This window comes from Dipodomys merriami, unplaced genomic scaffold, assembly GCF_024711535.1.
Source record: "Dipodomys merriami isolate MVZ:Mamm:240054 unplaced genomic scaffold, mDipMer1.0.p SCAF_1, whole genome shotgun sequence".
Taxonomy (NCBI): domain Eukaryota; kingdom Metazoa; phylum Chordata; class Mammalia; order Rodentia; family Heteromyidae; genus Dipodomys; species Dipodomys merriami.
Genome location: NW_027202270.1, coordinates 53,395,669 through 53,422,963, shown reverse-complemented (window position 1 = coordinate 53,422,963; position 27,295 = coordinate 53,395,669). Strand labels below are relative to the sequence as shown.

At 37.4% G+C, this 27,295-nt stretch overlaps 1 long non-coding RNA gene across 1 annotated transcript in view; it reads right to left on the bottom strand.

Moving 5' to 3' along the window:
- Positions 1-4,339: 4,339 nt before the first annotated feature.
- LOC138826874 (uncharacterized) overlaps positions 4,340-27,295 on the bottom strand; it is an 80,809-nt gene continuing 57,853 nt past the window's right edge. The window contains exon 3 of the long non-coding RNA XR_011371884.1: positions 4,340-4,614. This is a non-coding gene — a long non-coding RNA (uncharacterized lncRNA). The remainder of the gene's footprint in view (positions 4,615-27,295) is intronic.

Below are 27,295 nucleotides of genomic sequence, written 5' to 3'. Positions count from 1 at the left end.
AAGAAAATGGATCGATTCAAAGCTCCTGACATGATGTTTGATCACATCACATTTCAAAGGATGTGACCAAACCCTGCATATATTTTTTAAAGAAAAACTTTTTAAAATCCATGAAAAATGCCAGACTCCAGTGGCTCACACCCTTTATCCTAGCTACTCAGGAGACTAAGATCTGAAGATGATGGTTGACAGCCAGCCCAGGCAGGAAAGTTGGTGAGACTCTTATCTCCAATAAACCACCAGAAAACCAGAAGTGGCACTGTGGCTCAAGTGGTAGAGCACTAGCCTTGAGTTGAAGAGGTGAGGGACAGTGCCCAAGCCCAGGGTTCAAGCCCCATGACTGACAAAAAAAAATCCAGGAAAAAAGTTGTTTTTACTTAACACAGAATTAGAGCTATTCCCACTTGAGAAGCTGAAAATGGAATCATGGTTCAAGGACAGCCAAGGCAAAAATTTTAAGAGACCCTCATCTCAACCAATAAAAAGTGGGTGTAGAGGCATGCACCACTAATCCCAGCTTACTCAGTAAGGGTAAATAAGAAGATGACAGTCAAGATTGGCCCAGGCAAAAATTGGAACTCTATTTGACAGAGAAAGAGAGAGATAGAAAGAGGGGGAGAATCTACACTAATATGTCATTTTCATTTCTTATATTGCAAAAAAGCAAAAACCTTGTTGACTCACTCTCAATAACAGTTCTTTAACCTCATACTATTTCTAATATAAGTATTAATAACCCAACTTCCCAAAAGGACAAGATTACTGACTACATCACAATTACACACATATACACATATATACTCTGAGCCCAAACATATTTCATGTCTGGGAATATATCCTACAAATCTGTTTACCCACAATTAGCAATGCATATGTTATATGTTATTAATTATAAAATTACTCATAAAAACATAAATTGCAAGCGAGTTAAAGACCAATCAATAAGAATATAGTTTGATAGAGTTTACAATGGAATATCCAGTTATTGAACAAAAAAAATTACCAAAAACAATAACAACAAAAAAGAAGTTGTGAGTATCCACAGAGAGCATTTACGGGAAAACTGTACAGGACATTGTGCATAACATGTCACTTTGTGGCTTTAGTAAGAAAAAACAAATACAACTTCATTTTATAATCGTACAGAAACTTTAGAAAGGTACTCAAAACAGTAATAACATTGGTCTGTGGAACAGCCTGGTGGCACATTGTAGAAAGAAAATATTTTATTATATTCCTGTTTGATGGAGGGACAATTCGTGAACATATCACCTATTCAACAATGCCAAGGCTTGGGCAACAGCTCAGTGGTAGGGGAGCTGGCTGAAAATATGTATGATCCTGGGCTCCATCTCCAACACCATATGGAGAAAAAGAACTAAAAAATTAGGTGTAGTAGGATTATTTCTGCCAGTAGGCTTTATAGGATTTGTGAATCCCTCCTTCTATCTTCAACAAATTAATGGAGTATGTATTGATGTGTAGGAAGAGTGGAAATAAAACTGTTTAAGGGCATTATAATGCTATTCCTTAATGATAAGCCCCTAGCCTGGCCTCAAACTTAAGGCATCACTCTTAAGCACACTAACAGCAACAGAATATGAGACCCAGCAAGGCAGATGACCCCAAGATAAAGGTCCTGCTGAGTTCCTGACTTATCTTCCAGAGTCCAGGCCATGTGTGACATGAGAGCAGATGTCTGGCAGCCAGAAAATGAGTCAGCATTGCTCATTGCTATGTGAAATGAGTTGAACTAATACTTAAATAATTTAAAAGACTAACAGTTATCAGTCCTTCTGAGCCTGTACTTGCTACTCTAATATTGATGCATTCATTTATAATTACTAGCACCTCATGCTTGTTAGAACTGTTCTGAGAACCCCAGAAGAACAGCAGTTAGAATGACACATTTCGAGGTCAAAACTTGACCCTTCCTTGTTATTGACCTCCAAGAATTTGAAATTTAATTGTTTACATTATGTCTGGGGGGTGAGGGTGCCATTAAACTCAAGACCTTACGCTCTCATGTGGCTTTTTTTACTCAAAGTCAGTGTTCTACCATTTACTTCTCCCAGGCAGGAACAGCCCAGGAAGAATCCCTGGGCTGTTTCTGCCCAGGCTAGCTTCAATGCAGTCCTCAGATCTCATGCCCATGAGAAGCTAGGATTGCAGAGGTGAGCGATCAGAATCAAGTTAAGTGTGAAATGTGGGTATAATAGGTTATAGTAGTTACTTTTGCTTCTCTGTGACAAATACACCTGACAGAACCTTAAAGGGAAGAAGTACTTGTTTTAGTTCATGGCTGCAGAGGTTTCAGCCCATAGTCCTGGCTCTCCAGCTTCTTAGCCTGGAATAATGAAGAATACCATGGCAGGAAGCTTGTGGTAGAGCAAAGTAACTCACCTCACCGTAGGCAGGGAGCAGAGAGGGGGAGTCAGAGAGAGAAGGTGGGGAACCTGGGATAAATGCACTCCCCAAGGACCCACCCTCCGTGGCCTATTTGATCAAGGTAGACTCCACCTCCTAAAGTTTCTAGAGCTTTCCAAAATAGCACTACCACAAGCTGGTGACCAAAAATTAACATGTGATCCTATAGGGAGCATTTCCCATTGAAGCCATAACATAAAGGTATTTACAAACCCAAATATAGAGGGAAGACATCATGAGATTGTTAAGTTTGGTGATGTAAGAATTGGTTCATGTGCTTCCTTGTTTCTAAAAGTACTGGGTTCTTGAAAAGTACACACATAGCTGGGTACTGGTGGCTCACGCCTGTAGTCCTAGCTACTTTGGAGGCTGAGATCTGAGGATCACAGTTCAAAGCAGGCAGGAAAGCACATGAGACTCTTATCTCCAATTAACTACCAAAAAACTGGAAGTGGCACTGTGCTCTGCCTTAAGCAGAAAAAAGCTCAGGAATAGTGTCCAGGCCCTGAGTTCAAGTCCCATGACTGAAGGGAAAAAACAGTACACACATGCATTGACAGCAGTGTGTACTCTTTGACTTTTTTCATATTAATAATGTGGCATAAAAATAAAAGAGCTTGAGATCCACACAGTTTCTCAATCTTTGTTCCTTGCCATCTTTTACTCTCATCACCTTCCACCATGAAAGGCTGGTTTTATCTCCCTATCTACCTATTCCAACTATGTCTATACATGTTGTATGTCTCTGTATTTATTGCATATATATTTGTATCTAATTCCAAGAGAATGGAATTTACCACCCTTTAAGGATCAACTTTACATGGGTACCTCCCACTCGGGATTCTAAGCAATGCAGGAGGCTGAGACCTGCATATCTGCAATTCAAAGACAGCCTAGAAAGAAAAATCTGCTGGTCTCCATCGTCATTTAACCAGAAAAACATAGTGGGGAAAACATAGATAGCTCAAGTGGCGGAGCACACCAGCTGAGTGAGTGTAATGCTCTGAGTTAAAATCCTGATACCAGCGCCCCCCCCAGAAATGGTCTCCAATAAAATGGATAACCATATCTATAAGATGGAACCACAGATTCTTTGTAGCTTTGTAATGTTATAGAAAGATATGCATTTATTATGAAGTAACAGATGAATTTGGGTCAAAATCCTTATCTACCTTTCCCTTGTCACATGACATGTGATCTGACACATCTTCTGGCAGAAAACCAGTCTGACAATACCTGTAACTAATTACCTGTGGCACTGAACACAGGACACTGGAACCCATCAGCAACTGGTGCCTTCTCATTTGCTAAATTTACAACTACTCTACATTCACATCTGTACATCTAAAAAGTAAAACGTTGTTCCCAATAAACTATACAATTATAATCAATAACTCAACAACCTCCAATGTACTTTCATTTGGGCCTGTAATGTAGCCCCACGTGCCAATTCCGATGGTCCCTGAAGAATCTATTCCACCTTCAAGACCAAGATCAAAGGCCACCCGCTTCAGTGAAACTTGTCTCAGTTCCACCAAAGGTTCCCCATTTTCTCAACTCCCGTGGTGGAGTCTGATTACAACATCATTAGGGTGGCAAATATTCTATTTCAAAATTTATATAGATTTTTAACTACCTTATGGGTAAAGCTCTGTTTTATTCCTCTGTCACACACACACACACACACACACACACACACACACACACACACTCACTCAACATAATAGACTTTCAGTAAATATTTTGGGATCAAGGAATTAATGCTGCAGAGTTGGATCCCAAAGATCAAATATTACCTTAACACATAAAAACAGAAGGAAAAAGGTAGCCAAATTGAAGTCTCTGTGAACATAATGATCTAAAAGAGTAATTACAATTTAGACAGGATTGAATTTTCTCTTGTCATTATTTATTCCACTCAAACCCTAAACATAACTCTCCAATAAAAGCTTATGCCCATATTGTGGATGATGAAAAAAACATCCTTCTGGTAAAAGTCAATTTATAAGATAGATGAATTATTTTTTAAAAGAGGATACCCCAGGGAGGGGGAGGCTGCCACTCAATTCCAATCTAGCTCGAGTTGTGTCCGAATAATCACAGGATCATTTTCTGGGTTTCTTAGTCTCTTGCTGTCATCATCTTGCTGTCTTTCTTTGTTGGGCTGCTGCCTCAGCTGGGGAAATTCTACGTTAAAAAGAAACATGGATGTCAGATGCAATAACAGAGTGCAAAGAGAATGGCTATGTGCAGCATGCTTTTTTTCAGACCCTGTGATGTTTTAAGCATATACCTAACGCTTTTTTACACATGCAGAATAACCAGGCTAATTAAAAAGCCCATACAGCTCTGGTTAAAATCTGTTCAAATTTTTTGGAGCACCTGTTACAACAGAATGCCCACAGACTTGATAGTTTAGAGCCAAGACACCTGCTACCTTATGTCTCACAGTATGTTCAGTTTTATACTGTTAGAAAAAAATAAACACTTTTTGACATTTAGCAATCTTACAAAAGTGATATGAAATTATCAGGAAGGAATGATGGTTTAACCCTTCCTGTGCTGTGTTGGGAAACCACACCCTTTGTCTCCAGAAGGAAACAGATTTCTAATGTTGTCCCATGAAGCTACATACAGTTTCTTCTTTACTCATTCCTAATCCCACAAGGTTTCCAAAAGGTCAAGGTTACCTCCGTAGAAGCAGGACTTTCCTAGTTTAAAGAAGTTTTCTGATGTAAGCATGTAATGCCCAATCTTCAAGTACGCTTTTGTTGTGAGCCCTCTAACAAAGCATGTTATTGTTTTGGCTTTGCTAACTGTTAATCAAGCTCAATGACAGGTTTGATGGGATCACATTTAGAGATACTTCTTACCAGAACTTTACTTGAAATGCATTTAGCTTTGAAGAAAAATAGGTAACAATTTTCCATATTTAAGGATTTTTCAGAGTCCAAACATATGTAGATAGGAACTTTCTTGGCAGTACTGGGAATTGAACTTTATCATTTTAGCCTCCCTTTTCCTTTAGTTATATTTTTCAATTTGGGTCTTTGCTTTCTTGCCCAGATAATCTTGAATTGTGATTCTTCTACTTTTTTTTTCATTGAGATAGGGTCTCTCTAACTTTTTGCTCAGGTTGGCTTTGGACAGTGAGCATCCTAATCCATGCCTCCTACACAGTTAAGATTCAAGGCATAAGCAGAGCACCCAGCTAGGAATATTTGAATATCCTGTTTAGATTCAATTTCTGAGTTGATAAATGAATCTCATGAAGATAATGTTAAAGTAGCTACTGACATATAATCTTTGTAAATAGCTGCGATTTTATCTGTCATTACTATAGATAACCATGTCTAGTTTGACTGTCAGCCTATTTGGCTTACTGGACACTTGAGTTAACATGTATGTCATTTTTGTAAACAAAAAAAAGAACACCTCAATTTTATCCTACCATATGGTTTTATACACTTAACTCAAGTTAACTACATTCCTATCAAGAAAATCTGATGGCTGATTAGCCAGTCCAGATACAAAATTGTGTCCAAAGCAAAGTCAAGCATATCCAGAAAGACTTAATTTATAATTCCCAGCATTGCCTAGGTAGCAAAAAAAAAGAATTAAAATACTGTAAGTGTCCTTTGACAGTGAATGAGGTGAATAAATTATGAGAGAAAGTTTCAGTAGCTCTTATATGGTAGTACACAACAATCTCCAAGATAATCTGCTAAATAAAAAATAGAAAGTAGAGGATAAAATAACCAATAAATGACAAAGCCTCCCATGTATACATACACACATATTTGAACATCTATAGCAATATAGGTTATCTTTGAAAGAAAACTCTGCATTGGTGACAGTCATTATCTCTGAGCGGTTATCCAACAATTAGTGGGCAAGAATAGGTAGAAACGTATCTGTCACCAAAAAAATCTTTTTGCAGCTTCGGCTATTTGTATTTGACATACATATTCCTTCTTCAAACTTCAAGATGCAAATAAAAATAGTTCATTCAAATGTAAATGTAAAATACCATGATCAATCTTTAATACAACCTAATATGTAAAATACCATGATCAATCTTTAATGCAACCTCATATCCTAAAGTACTTCTAAGTTCCCAGACTGTTTCTGATTTGACTCTAGATAAGTATTTAACAATATAAATCACAATTTAATGCCTAATTATCATGACGAAAACAGCTTTTGCATGTTGAATGTGTATAGCTGTATTCAAATACAAGCTGTTTTGACTTTTAACCAACATACCAGAACTAGGAGTGATTTTGTTGCATAATTAGAAAACAACCTAAAATATATTTTCCTACGATATTTTTAAAGATAAATGAAAGCATTTTTATATGTTTAAGGGAAATGATGTTTTAATTCCTATACATGTCTCAGCAGAGAAATTCTATTTGTATTGGGAGCCACAGACACTCTAGCTCAGCTGGCACTTTGTCACTTTGTGCTAGGAACATCCTGAACCTGGCACTCCTGTTGCCTACAATGGACATAAAGGACCATGTGGCTTTCACTGTGGCACTAGTCATGGGGTTCCGCTTTATAAATCCCCATACCGAAGAAACTATCAAATTTCTAATACAATGATTAGATTGAAAATGAATAGGACATATATACTTGGTTCAAACATTGTAACAGTGATACATGAAATATTACTGCTTGCAGAAAATATTGAGATATTCCTTATTTCACTATATACATAGCTATCAGTTACATTATAACTTTCATGAACTCTAAAGCAAAATAGAGATCCATTTAACAAGGCTAAAAAAAAAAAAAATCAAGCCAGGTGTTGGTAGCTCACACCTGTAATCCTAGCTACTCAAGAGGCTGAAACTTGTAGAATTGCAATCAAAGCTAGCACAGCCAGAAAACTCTGCAAGATTCTGTCTCCAAAATAACCAGAAAAAAATTCTGGGTTGCAGACATGGCTGAAGTGGTAGAGAACCAACTAAACAAGAGTAAGACCTTGAGTTCAAAAGCTGGTAATAGAAAGAAATTAACACTCTTTATGTCATAAGTTTTAAAATTAGACCTACATATAGACAGATTGAATAGTCCTTATCCTCCTTATCCTAAATGTTCAGAACCAGAAGTGTTTCAGATTTGGAGGGGTTTTTTTTCCAAAATTCTGGAATATTTTCATATACATAATAAGATATCTTGGTCTTGAAACCCAGAAGCACAAATTCATTTTGTTTTATGCACACCTATACACACAGACTGAAAGGAATTTATTTTTTTGGTCCGGTTGTGGGGCCTGAACTCTAGTTCTGGGCGCTTCCCTCAGCTCTTCAGCTCAAGGCTAGCACTCTACCACTTGAGCCACAGCGCCACTTCCGGCTTTTTTTTCTGCTTATGTGGTGCTGAGGAATCAAACCCAGGGCCTCATGCATGCAAGGCAAGCGCTCTACCACTGAGCCAACTTCCCAGCCCCTGAAAGTAATTTAATACAGTATTTTAGTGCTTTTTTTTGTTGACTGCAACTTGTCACATGAAGTCATATGTGGCATTAGGTTAGGACTACAAATATTTCAGATTTTGGAGTCTTTTGGATTTTGAAGTTACAGATTTGGGCCGCTCAATCTGTACAAATTTGAATACTATGAATTATTTAAATTTTTCAACTATTTCAAATATTTCACCAATTTATGAGTACTCTCTGTAATGGCAAATTTGAACAGGAAGTGAAACAAGTAAACAGCTATTCATGATGAAGTATCACATAATGAGAATATATCTCATTCATGCTAATTGAAAAAAATCCGGCAAGTTAATATATTGATATTTTCACTTATCTAAGTGAAAATATTTTCACTTATCACAGCTTAAATTATCTCCTGAATCCTAAGTAGAGTGTGTGCCCAATATCTGAAATGATTTAACCAACACATCTTTATGCAGGTGAAACAGTAGAATTTTGTTTTGAAGTCATCACCTTCTCTGAAGCCTGAATGATGTTAGTCATAAGAATAAATAAATGTAACAGAGGAATCTTTATGTTCTCTAACAAATTCATTTTGTATTTTATAAAGGGAAAAATATGAAATCATTTCTGCTTAGACTAAGAGCTATACCATGGCTATGAGGAACATGCCAAAAGGATTTAAGCCACTTACTTGAATTCTTCACTTTACCTGGTTATCATTAATTATTCATGGAAAGAAATGAAACGAAGCAAAAATAGTCATAGTTTTTCTTAGCACATACTATAGTCTCAAAAACTTACATATATTATCTTATTTTATCGTAATGCAATCAGTGAAGTTGATAATCTAACTGTCCTTCTATCCATAAAAGAGAAAACAGACACAGAGAGGTTAAGGACCCTGCCTCAGCACAGAACTAGGAAGTGAGCAAGCTGGGCTCTCCAAAACTTTCTCTCTTAGTATGTAAATTAGCCTTGATGTTTTTATTTCATGACTTTCTCTTTCATGTCTTCATTTTATTTATTTTTTAATTTAAATTTACTTCTAATTGCTAGCAAAGAATATAATTATATATATTTCTGAGATACCATCTAATATTTCAAGGCAAGTATACATTGTATAGTGTTTGAGTTAGGGAAAACATACCTATCTTCTCAAGCATTTTTTATTTCCTTATGATTAAAATATTCAAGACCCCTTAATCTAGCCTTCTGAAATATATTGATATAACTCGCATCTATATTTACCCTAATGTGCAAATAGCACCTCAGAACTTGCTTCTAACTGCAACTTAGTCCCATGATCCACCACTCCCCTAGCAGCTCTCCTCACTGCTCTCTACAGCATCTGTAACCACCATTCTACTCTGAATTTCTCTCAGCTGAGCTTTTTATATTTCGGATACAAGTGAAATCACTTAAAGATTTTTCTTTTTATGTAGTTGTTTTTACTATCTTTAATTATACAAAGGAGTTGCCATTTAACAAAGCAGTTCATGGGCTGGGAAGGTGGCTCAGTGGTAGAGTGCTTGCCTTGCATGCATGAGGCCCTGGGTTCGATTCCTCAGCACCACATAAGCAAAAAGAAAAAAGCCGGAAGTGGTGCTGTGGCTCAAGTGGTAGAGCGCTAGCCTTGAGCTGAAGAACTGAGGGACAGCGCCCAGGCCCAGAATTCAGGCCCCACGACCGGACCAAAAAAAAAAAAAAAACAAAACAAAACAAAGCAGTTCATAAGCACAATGCATCTTGATCAACAGTCTCATCCTTTCCTCCCAACTCCACTCTAAACTCAATATTATTAATTTTGTAGATTATTCATTGAATTTTATTGCTGCATTCCCCCTTCTTTCTTCTCATTATTCACCTACCTTCTCTTGGCCTCACCCCACTTTTCAAGTATCTATTTCATGGTGTTTATTTTGTTAGACTGTAGCTTAGCCTAAGGAATTACACTATTGGAGTTCTCCCCTGAATCTACCATCTTTCAGTTAACACATTTAAATATACCACTCCCATGGGGCTGGGAAGGTGGCTCAGTGGTAGAGTGCTTGTGTTGCATGCATGAGGCCCTTAGTTCGATTCCTCAGCACCACATAAGCAGAAAAAGCCAGAAGTGACACTGTGGCTCAAGTGGTAGAGTGCTAGCCTTGAGCTGAAATGCTGAGGGACAGTGCCCAGGCCCAGAGTTCAGGCCCCACAACTGACCATAAAAATAAATAAATAAATATACCACTCCCAAAGTGTTTGCTTACATGTTTATAAATTAATTCATATGGGGCTGGGAAGGTGGCTCAGTGGTAGAGCACTTGCCTTGCATGCCTGAGGCCCTGGGTTCAATTCCTCAGCACCACATAAGGAAAAAGAAAAAAGCCAGAAGTGGTGCTGTGGCTCAAGTGGTAGAGTGCTAGCCTTGAGCTGAAGAGCTAGGGACAGCACCCAGGCCTAGAGTTCAGGCCCCACTACCGGACCCAAAAAAAAAAAAAATTAATTCATATGAGAAAAACATGCAACCTTTGTATCACTGGGCCTGACTTATTTCACTTCACATGATTTTGCTCATTACAGCACTATTCACCGTAGCCAAGGTATGGAATCAACACAGATGCCCTCAATGGACAAATGGATCAAGAAAATGTGGTATATATACACAGCAGAATTTTACTCATGAATTAGACAGAATAATATGGCATCATTTGCAAAGAAATGGGAAGAATTTGGAAGATTTTTCAAATAAATACATGTAGAGGAGCAGTACAGAAATGTATTTAAACTATTTGGAAATCACATTGTGCAAAGTAGAGATTTATCAGTTGTTCTGCAGAATAAATGAGTGACTAATATAAAGTCCTCATACTATTAAACATCATAAATGTTTGTTTTTGTTATTATGTATGCTTTCGTTTCTGAACTGATCAGTAGGGATAAAAACAGTGTCTTCCTCAGAGCTTGTTAGTAGTAATGAGTTAAAATACAAAAGAGTTGCCATTTAACAACTACTTAAAGATTGTGTGTGTGTGTGTGTGTGTGTGTGTGTGTGTTACAGAAGACACTCAGACACTCCGAAATTAACACTAACATATTATTAGATTGTGTGTGTGTGTGTGTGTTACAGAAGACATTGAGACACTCCGACATTAACACTAACATATTATTATTGTTGTTACTGCTGTTTTTTATTTTTATTGTTATTATTTATGGTGTATCTTCTGAGATTCCAAACACATGAAAAGTAATGCTTTCATTTTTTCACTCCTGAATGAAAATTCAGATTTATCTAACTAGCTGGCTCACTGCTCTTTGTTCCTCAATTTTCCCACATTTGTGGGACTCATCCCAACCCTTCCCCACTCTCCAGTGTCCTTTGGCATGAGGGCAACCCAGAGGAGTAGAAGGGAGTACTACTGGGCTATTTGGGGATTATTTAAATAGTAAAAAGGAGGTAACAGGGCTGGGAAGGTGGCTCAGCGGTAGAGGGCCTGCCTTGCATGCATGAGGCCCTGGGTTTGATTCCTCAGCATCACATAAATAGAAAAAGCCAGAAGTAGCCATGTGACTCAATTGGTAGAGCACTATCCTTGAGCTGAAGAGCTGAGGGACAGTGCCTAGGTCCAGAGTTAAAGCCCCATGACCAACATGGAGGTAATAAATCAGAGGGAAAGAAGAACGGAGATAGTTATTAAATTTCAGAGAAAACTAAAAAATTGGGAAAAGTGGAAGCAGCCTTGGAGGATCTGAGGAATGGAGCACCAGGGAGTCTAGGAATTGCCCTTAGAAAGGAACAGGACTCACAACATTTATCAGAGGAGCGGAGAAAGGGTGAGAATGGTGGGGAGGATGCAGAGAAATGTACTTGTTGATCGGTAGAACTGGGGGAAGCTCATTCCTAGTGGCCTCCTTTATCTGAAGCAAAGCATCTGCTGCTAGTGAGGACAGCCCTGGTGAGACCTGGGTTTTGGAAAATAGGAGAGAAGAAGTTGGGACTCGCAGTTGTAGAGAAGGGGAGCGATGAAGGGATAGTGTTAAAGGCCTCAAGGACTCGAACACGGTTCAGAGCAGGTGATGTGACTGTGTGAGGAAACCACATCGTGGGCAGGGAAGACTGACAGCGGGGTAGGGGCTCTGTGGAGGTTTGGGCGTGGGAGGAAATACAAGATTGAAGAGGCAACACGTGGGGTGAAGTGACAAACCATCTTGTGTAGACTCTGTTGAGAAGAAAGAGAACAACGGGAAAATGAAGAGAGAAAGTAGGTCCAATGTGACTTATTGTGTAACAGTGTCACTGGGTTCTGAAATTAGAAAACAGCACAGATTTGAATGTAGTATTTCAGACGTTAGCTGATCTAGATTATGATGTCAGGGTGCCACTGTGGAAGAGGAGTGGAAGAAGAAGAAATGTGAAGATCCCTGGATATGAAAAAATAAAGAAATGGAGAGAGGCCAGGTAATAGGATGCCACATTCATTTGATACAGCTTTTATAACAGATGATTATACTCAAATAACAGAAACATATTCCCTAATGATTCTGATAGCTAAAATTCTGAGTCAACATGTCAACAGTGTTTGTTTCTTCTGATACCTCTGTCTTTGGATTGTAAGTGAGCATATTCTATCATCTTCTTGTGGTCTTTCCTAAGTGTGTGTCTATGAACCAATCTTCTCTTACAATATCACTCATATTCAATTAGATTCAAACCCTGATGTCTTGCCAGGCACCAGTGTCACAGGCCTGTAATCTAGCTACTAAGAAGATTGAGATCTGAGGATCATAGTTCTAAGCCAGCCTGGGCAGGAACATCCATGTCACTCTTATCTCCAATTAGCCACCAAAGCAGCCAGAAGCGAAGTGTGACTTAAGTGGTAAAGCACTAGAAGCCTTGAGCAGAAAAGCTCAGAACAGTGCCCCCGCCCTGAGTTCAAGTCCACCCTGCACTGGCAAACATGCACATGCACAAGCGCGCACGCGCGTGCGCGTGCGCACACACACACACACACACACACACACACACACACACACACACACACACACCCCTAAGGTCTCATTTTGCCTTGATTACCTCTTTGAAGATTCTGTCTACAAATGCAGTCATGTTCTGAAACAAAAGAGGCTAGGACTTCAACATACGAATTTGAAAGGTACACAGTTCAGTACATTATAGATGAGTCTTCCACAAAGAGATAGGGAACTCCCAGAGTGGTGGCAAAGATAAAGAAGATACATAAAGTACTAGTGATTAAGGTCACTAACCAGCTTTCTCCTATCTCAATGAAGCTATGTCTTACACATTATAAGGAATTAGAAACTGTTTTCTTATTGAAATATTTTTGCTGATAAACTCATGACTCATGCTAATATTTTAAGCATGATATTAGTTTTTATGTTTTGTTCAAAGACAAAAAAAAGAGTCTGTGGTGTTCAAAACTCTGTCATGTAGATGTTGGTGTGACTTCTCATTGACTGTGCTACTGGAGACATGGCTTACATTCCTAACCATTTTCTTACAGGACAGTACAAGAAGGAAAAATGCACTCACCCTACATCTGGATTCTCTGACATACTGAACATAGAGAGATGACCATAAAATAAAGCTATATAATCTACAACCTGTATACTGCCAGAACTGTTAGAACTTCTCTGTTTTCTGCCCTTCCTTGTCATAATAAGAATTGTATCGACCATTTTGTTGAGCAAAGCATTGTACCAAGCATATGTAATGTACCCTACATTATTACCTTGTTTAATACCAATAGCAACCCCAGAAAAGGAAATGGAATAAAGGACATTAGATAAATCACCCACTCATAATCATCCAGCTGGTAATTGGCAGTCAGTCTACTCAATTATGGTGCTCTATTTGTGGATGGAATCTCTCCAGCTATACTGAATGACCCATCACCAATGTCCCTCCCTGTCAGGGTGCTCATAAAGTGGTATCAAAAGTGGGGGCAAAGGAGAAGCTTTATATCCCCCTCCTCAAAAAATATTTCTTGATGGAGGGGGATATAAAGGAGAATGACAGAGTGAGTTTGATTAAGTATGTTACAAAAAAGTTATGAAAATGTTACAATGAACCCGGCCTTGTACAGCTAATGTATTCTAATAAAAAAAATCTTTAAAATGTTGATAAAATAATTCTTTAAGTATAATAAAAAATTGTCTTGCGTGATCCACATTTTTCTCTAGTTGTTCTTATTATTAGTGTTGAACCAATTCAGCAGAACTCAAAAGAGAAATACATGGTTTTTTACCGTCTTTCAGCTGGGCTGGCTTGTTCTACATCAATTAGGCTTTAAATTGTTTTCCTTACTCTATTTTTATTTGGATTATGGAAATAAGTTCCTCATACATTTAGCATTAAAATATCTGCTGGCTTTAGGGTTTAATATTGAAACAATGTGAGGTTTTTGTCTTTTGTCAAAGTCTCAGACAAGTTGGAAGATTGGGAAAAAACTGAAGAACTGCTAATTATGTGTCACTTAACCATAGAATTTTTTCCTTTGTGGAATTTTTGTTTACTTCTTTATTATACTTTCTACCATCTTAGAAAGTCATTGGAGTCAATAACATCATTTGAAGTTGCTAAGCTAATTCCAGAAGGGACATTAATATTGTTATAATGAGAATCCTCTTACAGATTTTTTAAGTAAGCTCGGACTAGAGTATAGAGCATAATTTCTTGCTATAGAAATTTGTCTTTGTAACACCCTCTCTGCTAAACCTGAGTTAGGATTAACAAAACAAACAAACAAACAAACATGAAAGATTTCACCAATTCCAAATTTATTTTGGTGCAATTCTTAAGATTTGTTCTTTTATTGTGAAGATAAAACAATATTGGTTCTTTCACTCAAAACACTTTCATTTTGCCTGGCCCTATACCAAATGAACTTCTTGAAATTCAGTAATTGAATAATGTTGGAGGAAATCTAACTGACTGAAAATTTAGAAAACAAGAGATGCATTCCTCAGCAATGTGTTCCTGTTGTTTTGCTGGTATTTTACTCTCCATCATTTGGGCACTTCATTTCCATATGAAAAAACTGTATGTTGGTATATGCAATGCATATATATTGTTTAAGCTATGACACGTATTGTAGCTTTCTAAGGTCCTTTTGTTCTCAACTCTCTGCCATAGCTATTTATCCTGAAAAAGCATAAAAATTTAAAGTTCATGCATAGATTAAATAAGAAAATACATAACCTAAATTTATTTTTTTAAAAACATGTAATAGAACTTTATTATTCCTCTTAAATCCTTAGTATTTTGACACATTTCATTGCTAAATAAAACTGTTTTAATTTAAGCTAAGAAAGCTAATTGTATCAGATACTAAAAGTTCTTGTAAGTTGTTGAAAGTGTTAGTTCTGGGAATAGCATTTTTATATTTCTCATATTGATTTGCCTTTGAGACAAACTGCAACAAGAAAGCAGGTGATAAGCCTTTGTTAATGCCTCTGGGAGAAAATGCTGTAGCTACAGACTACTGTTGATAAACAGATTTTGAATTAATTAGTTCTGCATAATTATGTGAAACACCAATTCTCTAAAACCAAATGCAACTGGTCTTACATTACTTTATATGTAATTATTGTCTTAAAATTTACATATTTTAGAATATAAGTTTACTATTCTAAAAGCATTGATTAAAATTTAAGTGGCATATGTTTGGTGCATATCATTTATTATTAACTTTATGAAATGAGATATTAAGAGATTTACTTTTTATACATTGTTACCATTAGTGACAGATCTGAGACTTAGTGTGTGCTACTATTCCTGCCTCATACTTTCTGGAAGTCATACTTCATTATCAGAAAATGCCAAAGTGAACATCTTACAAAAAAAAAAAAAGCCTGAGGCTAAGAGGGCAGAACTTTAATAAGAAACTTTTATGAATTTTGTTTACACATTTATAATATCAATAATGACAAAAAGAAAAGTAGAAGAAACAAATGCTTAAAAAGAGATATCAGAGAGCTGAAGGCATGGCTCAAGTGGCAGAGTATCTGCCTAGGAAGCTCTGAGGCCCTGAATTAAACTCAATGGGGGGGAGGGGCGGGGGAGGGGAATGAGGCAGTCACTAGTGGCTCCCACCTGTAATCCTACCTCCTCAGGAAGCTGAGATTTGAGGGCTGCAGTTCAAAGTGATCCTGGGCAGGAAAGTCCATGACACTCTCATGGATTTAACTTAATTGAAGAATTAAGCACAAAAAAATAAATAAATAAATAAGAAAGAAAGAAAAAGAAAAAGAAAAAAAATGGAACTGTGGCTTAAGTGGTAGGTAGAGCAATAGTCTTGAGCAAAAAAGCTCAGGGATGACGGGGACCAGTGGCTCACACCTGTAATCCTAGCTACTCAGGAGGCTGAGATCTGAGGCTCACGGTTCAAAGCCAGCCCCGGCAGGAAAGTCCATGAAACTCTTATCTCCAATAAACCACCATAAAACCAGAAGTGGCACTGTAGCTCAAGTGGTAGAGCACTAGCCTTGAGCTGAAGAGCTGAGGGACAGCGCCCAGGCCCAGAGTTCAAGCTCCACAATCGACCAAAAAAAAAAATCTCAGGGATAGCACAAGCCTGAGTTCAAGCCCGATGACTGGTGCACAAGCGTGCACACACACACATACACACACACACACACACACACACACACACACACACACACACACACACACACACACACACACACACGGGGGAGGGAGGGGGGAGGAGGGGCCTGCAAATATTTTCAAACATTTTTAGTGACCTTAAAGAAACCTGTTGAGGAAGACTCAATAACATATGGATAATATAATTTAGTTGAAAGTTCAATAGAATGATTTGGAGTTTGAGGCTAATTTTTAAAGAAATTTTCAGGGTGAATAAACATGAAATAAAGAAAACTGGTATCTGACAATAAAGGCCAACAAACTACACCCAAACTGAGAATCCAAGAACCATAGGAATAACCCAGTTTTCGCAGCCCCCAAGAAGGTAGATAACATGGCAGGAACTCCCAAATACCTCTCAGTCCTATCTCTTAACGTTAACGGACTGAACTCTCCAATTAAGCGACATAGACTGTCTAGTTGGATTAAAAAACAAGACCCTTCTATCTGCTGCCTGCAGGAGTCACATCTTGCCCGTAAAAACAAACACCTTTTCAATGTTAAAGGCTGTAACAAAATCTACCAAGCAAACGGCCCCCATAAACAGGCGGGAGTTGCAATCCTAATATCAGATAAAATAGACTTCAAATTAAAATTCGTGAGAAGAGATAAAGAAGGTCGCTACATACTAATTAAAGGATCTCTCCTTCAGGAGGATATTACAATTCTAAATATCTATTCGCCAAACAATGGAGCACCCAAATTCATCAAAGAAACACTACTTTCCCTCAAATCCCATATAGATCCAAAGACATTAATTGTTGGGGATTTTAACACACCACTCTCCCCACTAGATAGATCAACTCGGCAAAAACTCAACAGAGAAACCGCAGATCTAAACAGCTGCATAGATCAACTAGACTTAACAGACATTTACCGAACATTTCACCCAGCAGCATCAGAATACACTTTCTTCTCAGCAGCACATGGAACGTTTTCTAAAATAGACCACATTTTAGGCCACAAAGCAAACTTGTCTAAATTCAGAAACATTGAAGTTATACCTTGCATCCTCTCTGACCACAAGGGAATAAAATTAGAACTCAACACCAAAAGCCACCAAAGAAAGTCCGGCATCACATGGAGGCTGAACAACACACTGCTGAATCATGAGTGGGTCATGGAAGAAATTAGAAAGGAAATTCAAATGTTCATGCTATTCAACAAAAATGAACACACAAATTACCAGCTCCTCTGAGCTCCTACATCAACAAATTGGAGAGACCTGAAACTAACAATTTAATGACACATCTAAACCTCCTTGAAAAAGAGCAGCAAGATAAACCCCAATCCAGTAGACGGAAAGAAATAATCAAAATTAAATCAGAATTAAATGAATCAGAATCCAAAAAAAACTATAGAAAGAATCAACAAAACAAAGAGTTGGTTCTTTGAAAAATTTAACAAAATTGACAGACCCTTAGCAAATCTTATCAGAAAAAGAAGAGAACACACCCAAATTAATAAACTCAGAGATGAGAATGGAAACATCACCACGGAAACAACCAAGATTCAGAACATTATAAGGGAATACTTCTCAAAACTTTATGCTAATAAGTTTGACAACTTGACAGAAATGGACCTCTTCCTAGCAAATATTGACATGCCAAAACTAAACCAAGATGAGTTAAACTATCTTAACAGGCCCATATCAAGCATTGAAATAGAAACAGCAATAAGAGACCTCCCAGCTAAAAAAGTCCAGGACCAGATGGTTTTACAGCGGAATTTTACAAGGCCTTCAAAGCAGAGCTCACACCAATTCTCCTCCAACTCTTCAATGAAATTGAAAGAGAAAGCTCACTACCGAACACATTCTATGAAGCCATCATAACCCTCATCCCAAAACCAGGCAGGGACTCATCAAAGAAAGAGAACTATAGACCCATTTCTTTGATGAACATTGATGCAAAACTTCTCAACAAAATTTTGGCCAACCGACTTCAACAATTCATCCAAAAAATCATACACCACGATCAAACAGGATTCATTTCAGGGATGCAAAGCTGGTTCAATATACGTAAATCAATTAATATTATTCATCACATCAACAGGAGCAAGAACAAGAACCACACGGTTATCTCAATAGACGCAGAAAAAGCATTCGACAAGATCCAACACCCCTTTATGATGAAGGTTTTGGAAAAATTAGGAATCCATGGAACATTCCTCAATACAATAAAGGCTGTATATGACAAACCTACAGCCAGCATTATACTCAATGGTGAAAAACTAAAGCCATTTCCTCTTAACTCAGGAACAAGACAAGGATGCCCACTCTCTCCCCTTCTCTTCAATCTAGTATTAGAATGCCTAGCTACAGCAATAAGACAAGATGCAGACATAAGGGGGATCCAAATAGGGAAAGAAGAAATAAAACTCTCCCTCTTTGCAGATGACATGATCTTGTATTTAAAGAATCCCATAGACTCCACTCCCAAATTACTCAAGCTGATTCAAAACTTTGGCAAAGTAGCAGGTTATAAAATTAACCCCCCAAAATCAATGGCTTTTCTGTATGCCAACAATGAGAAAAGTGTGGCTGAAATTAGGAAAGCAACTCCATTTGTAATAGCCCCACAAAAAATAAAATACCTAGGAATTAACTTAACTAAAGAAGTGAAGGACCTCTATGATGAAAACTTTAAAATCTTGAAAAAGGAAATCAACACCGAACTTAAAAAATGGCAAAACTTCCCATGCTTCTGGATTGGCAAGATTAACATCGTGAAAATGGCAATACTTCCCAAGGCTATCTACAAATTCAACGCGATACCTATCAAAATTCCACCCTCATTCTTCAAGGAAATAGAAGAGGCAATCCAAAAATTCATATGGAACAATAAAAGACCCAGAATAGCAAAAACGCTCCTCAACAGAAAGAACACTGCTGGAGGAATATCAATACCAAATTTCAAACTCTACTATAAAGCCATAGTAATCAAAACAGCTTGGTATTGACCTAAGAACAGACCTCAGGACCAATGGAATAGAATTGAAAACCCAGAAATGAACCTACAGACCTATAGCCATCTAATCTTCGATAAGGAAGCTAAAACAATAGAATGGAAGAAAGACAGCCTCTTCAGTAAATGGTGCTGGCAAAATTGGTTAACTACATGTAGAAAACTAAAGCTAGATCCTTATATATCACCCTGCACCAGAATCAACTCCAAATGGATCAAAGACCTTGAACTCAAAGCAGACACTCTGAAAACATTACAGGATGGAATAGGAGAAACCCTAGGTCTCCTTGGCTCAGGCCGAAATTTTCTGAATAGAGACCCGGAAACACAACAAATCAAAGAAAGGTTGGACAAATGGGATTGCATAAAGTTGCAGAGCTTCTGCAGGGCAAATGACATAGCTAGCAAGATCAATAGAAAACCTACGGATTGGGAGAAGATCTTATCTTTACTAGCCATACAACGGACAAGGGTCTCATATCTAAAATATACTTGGAACTCAAAAAATTAAACCCCTCAACAACAAATCCTCAAAGAAACAACTGCCCAATAAATAAGTGGGCAAAAGACTTAAAGAGAAAATTCTCTGAAGAAGAAAGAAGGATGGCCAATAGACACATGAAGAAATGTTCAACATCCCTAGCCATAAAAGAAATGCAAATCAAAACAACATTGAGATATCACCTCACTCCAGTTAGAATGGCAAAAATCAAGAACTCTAACAACAACAGATGCTGGAGGGGATGTGGACAGAAAGGAACTTTACTTCATTGTTGGTGGGAATGTAAACTTGTTCAACCACTTTGGAAAGCAGTATGGAGGTTCCTCAAAAGACTTCACATAGAACTCCCCTATGACCCAACAATCCCACTTTTGGGCATTTACCCAAATGTTTACAAACAAGACCACACTAAAGCTACCAGCACAACTATGTTTATTGCAGCATTATTTACCATAGCTAAGATATGGAACCAACCCAGATGCCCCTCAGTAGATGAATGGATCAAGAAAATGTGGTATATATACACAATGGAATTCTATGCCTCCATCAGAAAGAATGACATTTCCCCATTTGTTAGGAAATGGAAAGGCTTGGAAAAAATTATATTAAGTGAAGTAAGTCAGGCACAAAGAAACATAGGTCCCATGGTTTCCCTTATTTGCAATATCTAGTATAGGTATGAGTCAAGCGGAAAAGGGCAGATAATGTGATGTTAGGAAAACGAACCCTTAAATATGTATTTTAATGTTTTCGTTTCTTTCATGCATGTGTTTCTAACGCATTTATAAGATTATTTCTTTGTTGCTTTGTATGTCCCTCCCCCACAGTGTAACCTCTGCTTTCACTATATTTGATGTCAGTATAACATGTGGAGGAGATGGGGACAAACAAGTCGTTTAAGGATTCAGGTGGACCTGTTGCAACAATGAGAAGTACAAAATGTCATGTCAAAACCAGCTTTACAATGTCGGTGGGGGGTGGGGGGAGGGGGGTATGATTGGGTGGCGGGGAGCGGGGAGGCTGGGAAGGGAGGTGAAGGGTAAACAAAGGAGGAGGCTGCAATGCTTGGTAAGAAATGTATGCATTATCCTGCCCATGTAATTGTAACCCCTCTGTACAGTATGTTCTCAAATAAAATAAAATAAAATATATATATATATATAAAAAAGAAAAGAAAACTGGTATCTGTACCATTTGTGATCTCAACATTCAGATGCCAAGACAAGAAGATTGAAAGTTCAAAGCCAGCCTGGGCTACATAGCAAGACCACGTATAATGGGGAAAAAGTGGAAAAAATGTGTGGATTGAGTTATTTTATCACAAAACAACATGTTATAAATTTGCAATTATATTCAAAAATTGATCTTCAAGAAGAGTAGATGGGAGATTAATGGAGGAGCAAAAGTTCTTGAAGATAAGCTGGTACAAAATAAAATTTACCCTAAGGACATAATCTACACTTTGCACCCAAAAATATTTACTTTAATATCTCATAGTAAAAGTCTTAAGCAATCCCTGAAGTGCCTAACTAGAGACAGAGGTTAATGGTGGCATAGCTATGGAGAAGATGGAATATTGCATAAGCATTTAAAATGAAACTTTTTAATATTTATATTATATTGTAAAGATACTGTACAGAGGGGTTACAGTTACATGAATAAGATAATGAGTACATTTCCTATTGAGCATTTTTACCCCCTCCTTCATTTTTCCCTTACCATCTCTCCCGTCCCCACCCCCCTAACTCCTCCTTTCCCCTCCAAGTTGTAAAGTTCCTTTTCAACACAGTGTCTTGTACATCTCATTGTTACAATTGGTCGACCTGTATCCTTGTTTCAGCATTTTGTTATTTTCCTTCCCCTCCCCAAATTAGAAAAAAAAATGTATACACAAGATGCAAGGTACTGGAATCAAATACAGTGAAAACAGGGGTTATACTATGGGGGAAGGACATACAAAAGAAACAAAAAAAACACATAGTATATTATAAGTACATTAAAAACAACAGCTACAAAGATAAACCTCTTGTGTCCCTATCTTGAGGTTCATTTCTCTTAGCATCATCTTATATAGTCATATATGAGTAGCTTTTGACCTTTTCTACTTGTCTGGTAAGATTATCCTAGAAATATACTAGATATTGCAAATAAGGGAAACCATGGGACCTATGTTTCTTTGGGCCTGGCTTACTTCACTTAATATAATTTTTTCCAAGTCTTTCCATTTCCTAACAAATGGGGCAATGTCATTCTTTCTGATGGAGGCATAGAATTCCATTGTGTATATACCACATTTTCTTGATCCATTCATCTGCTGAGGGGCATCTGGGTTTGGAACCAACCCATGCCCCTCAGCAGATGAATGGATTAAAATGAGACTTTTATCCTAGCCTTTGATAGGTAAAATCAGAAGGATTAAGACACTGAGGCCAGTTTTGGTTACATAGCAAGTTGAGGGAACCCCCCCATGACTGTATAACAAGACCTTGTTTCAAAATAATAAACATATATATAGAAAGATAAATTACTATATGCAAAATGTTCATAAAATAATTAAATAAACAACATAGGATTGAAGACTTGCATACTTATATATTTTATACCTTACTTTTTTATTGAATTTTTAAAAGATTTAAAGAAAATACAGGAAAATATTAAAATTAGTTAGTTGTGTGTTACAAACTATTCATTCCTTTTTATTTTAGTTTTTAAATATTTTCTAGTTTTCCTACAATTATTGGCATCTAAAAGACCTATCTACTGCCTCAATTAAAGAAAAAAATAAATTGAAAAAATGTAAAGCAAGTTTATTTTATTTGATTTCTGTAGTTATTTCATTTTGTAGTTAATGATTACCCAACTCTGTTGATATTGATGTGATTTTTCAATCATTTCATTGATGTTTGACTTTCAATTAACAGAGATGTCCAAGTCAAATTTTTTATTGTGAAAATACTGTATAGAGGGGTTAAAATTACATGGGTAAGATAATGAGTACATGTCGTATCAAGTACTGTTGCCTCCTCCTTTGTTACCCCTTCCCATCCCTTCCCATCTCTCCCCACCCCCATTCCCCAAGTCAAATTTGTATGAACAAGTCTGGAGCTTGGTTAGACTCCAGGTGGTATGATCAATGGCTCAATTACACCAAAAGGACCCAAGTCCTTTCTGCCTCTCTACTCAGCCATTGTTAATGTGTCAGCTTTATTTCCAGGTTTGGTCCTTCCCTGAGACCAAGAAGGCCACAGTGATTGTAGTTCTAAAAATGTCAAAAGAAATAAAATAGGACATCTCTTCCTGTATCTCTTTCTTAGAAGCAAGGAAATCTTTTATAGAAGCCCCCATCAAAATACTCTTACACTAATTTCTGGTAAGGCAAAGGAGATTAACCTAACTGTCATAGATAAATCAGACTAAGGAACGCTTCCCCTGAAACTGTTCTGCTGATAGAAAGGGTTAGTGGATAGAGTGAAGTGAGACATGTGAGGTCAATGTCTGGTAGGAAATCTTTCCCATTCTAATCCTTCATTTTGTTAATGACATGAGGAGGTGTGATCTTTTGAAATTTAAGACAGCAACAGATAGTATGGTAGACTCTAATGATACAGTAGTAGAAAGAACCAAACCTCTCCAAGGGATATAAGTAATCAGGCAATTACAACACAAAGTGTGACATCATGGTGCCAGAGAAGTCCCTTGTATGCAGCATTTAACCTGTCCTGAGTCCCAAAGAAGGCTACATACCAGTAGATTGGGAAGTAAAGAAGGATGACTCAGTCATTCTAGCAACTGAAAACCCCTGCTTTCACTGTATTTGATGTTGTTATAATTTGTGGAGGGGAAGGGGAAAAACAAATCACTTAAATAGGGATACAGGTGGACCCATTGCAACAATGAGATGTACAAGTCATTATGTGGAAAACGAACTTTACAACTTTGGTGTGGGGGAGAGGATTGGGTGGGGAGGGTGGGGGGAGAATGGGAAGGGATGGGAAGGGGAAACAAAGGAGGAGGCTACAATGCTTGATAAGAAATGTACTCATTATCTTGCCCATGTAATTGTAACCCCTCTGTACAGTATTTTCACAATAAAAAAACAGAACATATGGGAAATTTGCAAGAACATACTGAGAATTGAGAACCTGTACAGCCTTGAAAGCCATACTAAGGAAAGCTCCTTATTGCAAAGGCAATGGGACTCCAAATAAGGGTTATGAACGAAGAGGTAACCATCTGATTTTCTTTTCCAGGACTTTCATTCCATTTGCAGAGTAGAGAATGGATTGAAGAGGACAAGCCTAGGTTTCAAGAGAATACTTAAATGCTTTTACCATAAACTAAGACAGGAATTAATAAATTATGGAATGATTCAAGTTTATAATTTAGGCAACCATTAAGTTACCTGTATGTTACTATGTTAGTTTGAGACATGGAAAATTTGAATTGCCTATAGGACATCCAAGTAGAAATAAGCAGTAACAGAACCACTTCTTTTAGGCTTCTTGTGATAATTATGAATATTATGAAATTGCTATTAAATATTCTGATAGAAATCTCAGCAAATAATATCGGTGATTACCAGATTATCCAAGCATTTTTTTCCTTTCTAGCTCTGACATGATTTGAGTGATACGATGAGAAGGAGTCATAGCAAATGTTTTACATGTTGACAATTTAAGCTAATAGATATTTTTAGATGTTGTGTAAGAAAAGAGCTCTGGGCTAAAAATGATGCTGACATTTAAAGATTCTCTGTAAACTTTAGAAATGTGTAGCCTTAGACACCAAGGCCTAGTCATTTGGAAATAATACTTACTATCTAAACTTAATCCTTTTTCAACTTTGCTTTCTGTCTTGGCTCAGATCTTCCCATTATTATGCACTCTGAAGACAATTTGTTCTTCTATTTTGGGCTCCAAAAGCTTCATTCACATTAAGTTGTCCTCCTGCTTGAGGTCCTCCAAGACAGCAGAAATTTGTGCTCTTGGAGTCCAGGGGAGATAAATGTTTCTCCATTTGAAGTGTTACCCTCTCATAAATATTACAAAAGTAAGTTTTCTTTAATATAGTTATTTGATAGCTCATAGTTCCCAAATCATTTTGTTAAGCTGTGTCATTCACTAGTAAGGCTCTTCGTCTCATGTTTCTAAACTACCACCATCTTGGAAGAGAAAAGACTCATAAATCTGATGCTAAAGGCTAGATTCCATTCTTGTCCTAGCACTTTTTCAAACTCAGAGTTGATTCTGGCGGTTTAACTTCCCTGACCCTTGGTTTTCTCTGCCCAGCTAACAAGATTGTAGTAACAGTCTCTACAATCAGAATAATAACTACAGTTATACTGTCTATCAGAATATAATGTTCTAGATTCTGGTCCAAGCCACATCATGGTGATCTTTTCAAAATCCTTTCTTTGGAAAGTTTGCACCTTCTCCTACAAGCAAATTCTAAAGTTTGGATTTGGCCAACTCTGGAGGCAGTGAGGTGGTCACCTACCTAGGTAATTAGTTATAGATAGACCCCTAAATCTCTATTCCACCTCATTGTGGAACCTTCACAGATTTACTTATATGTTGATTCCTAACAATCCCGAGAAGAAAGTTATAATCATGGCCTTCTAGAGGTTTATCCTCTGCTGAGTCTTATAATGCACCTTTGTAATCCCAATCCCAGCATTCAGGACCCTAAGGTATGAATATCATGGGTTCAAGACCAGCTTATTCTGCATAGCAAAACCTTTTCTGAGAGAGAGAGAGAGAGAGAGAGAGAGAGAGAGAGAGAGAGAGAGAGAGAGAGAGAGAGAGAGAGAGAGAGAGAGAGGTAAGGAGGCTTGAAAATAAGAATCCTGAGTATTCTGCAGTGAAGGTATAACAATGCAAGAATCTCTTGATTGTCAACATGAGAGGCTCTTCAATATACGGTATTCAAGAAGATTTAATGATATAACCAAGTCACTTGATCCCATTTCACCTCCTTTTATCTACCATCAAGCTGAGACAAGCAAAAGTGGTTCCGAGGCATTTTTCATCTTGCTAAATTTGGAAAGCCTTTGGACGCATTTAAACCATAATGGGCAAGATATCTGTTAAGGAAAACATCTCAGCTATATTTAGTTGACAAATTTTGTTCATCTTTTTCTTCTGAAAAAATAAAAGCAAAGATTTAATAACATATACAAATGCTTCAACAATGTACCAAATTATCCTACACATAATACGATTCCACAGATACTTTTTGTCCCTAAGGACCTCTGCTCTGGCCACTGTTTACTTATGATAAGCAAGCACATGCTCAGTCACCAAGTCCCTTGTGATTTCTATGAAAGACATAGTATCACCGCAAGAGTTTCATGGGACAGGTATCTTACTGAGACTCACGAGGCAATCTGACTATATAGAGTTTTACCATATCTCAAATACGTAATATTCCCTTCAATTCTTGGTAGGCTATTGAATTCTCAGAAATGCAGTTCAAAGTTTAAAAAATCTTATTACCTTAGTACAAGTAAACTGCAAATGAAATCAATCATTTTTACCTTAGTAGTGAAAAGGAATTGCAAATGCTTACCATAGACTCGGTAAAGGTTTTAGGCAGTGATTCTTAGGATTGGCTCAGAATCCCACATCAACTGAAAAGCTTCCAAAGCTCCCATAACCTCACTGTATTCCTAACTAATTAAGTCATTATTTTGAAGAGTAATGACCAGGTGTCACTGTTTTTCAAGGCTCCCCAGAGATTCCAATATGTCACTGAGGATGAGACCCACTAATATGAGATTTAACAAATAGTGATGGCATACATTTGGACTTATTGTGCTTATTTAACCAACATAGAAACCAAAATTACGGAAACAATTAGCAATACGATTTCCTTCAGGGAAGACCACATCTTTGGGTTTTCGTCTTCTTCATGAGCTATCAACTCTAGTATTTGCCATACCCCAATTTCAATGCTCTATTTCCTGTTTGGGAATCCTGAATTCATCCCAGAAGTAGTATAACATCTCTAGACATCTTTTGTCTTTTTTTTTTTAAGTCTACTGGCAAACCACTTAGTTTAGAACTCCTGAGAGGGCCTCCTGAGATTCTAAAATTAGCTAAGGGGGATGGATATAAATTAATGCAATCTTTTTTTGGTTCTAGAAAGTCTTCTAGGAGAGTCTAGGATATGGCAGCATCAAGGTGTGGCTAGTGGTGGAGGAATGAGAAAAAAAAAATCTCTAGACCCTCCTCCATCTTCATTTTCATCCCTCTATTTTTTGACATGGACAATTACAGTTTTTCTGTGACTTAATGTGTCTTGTA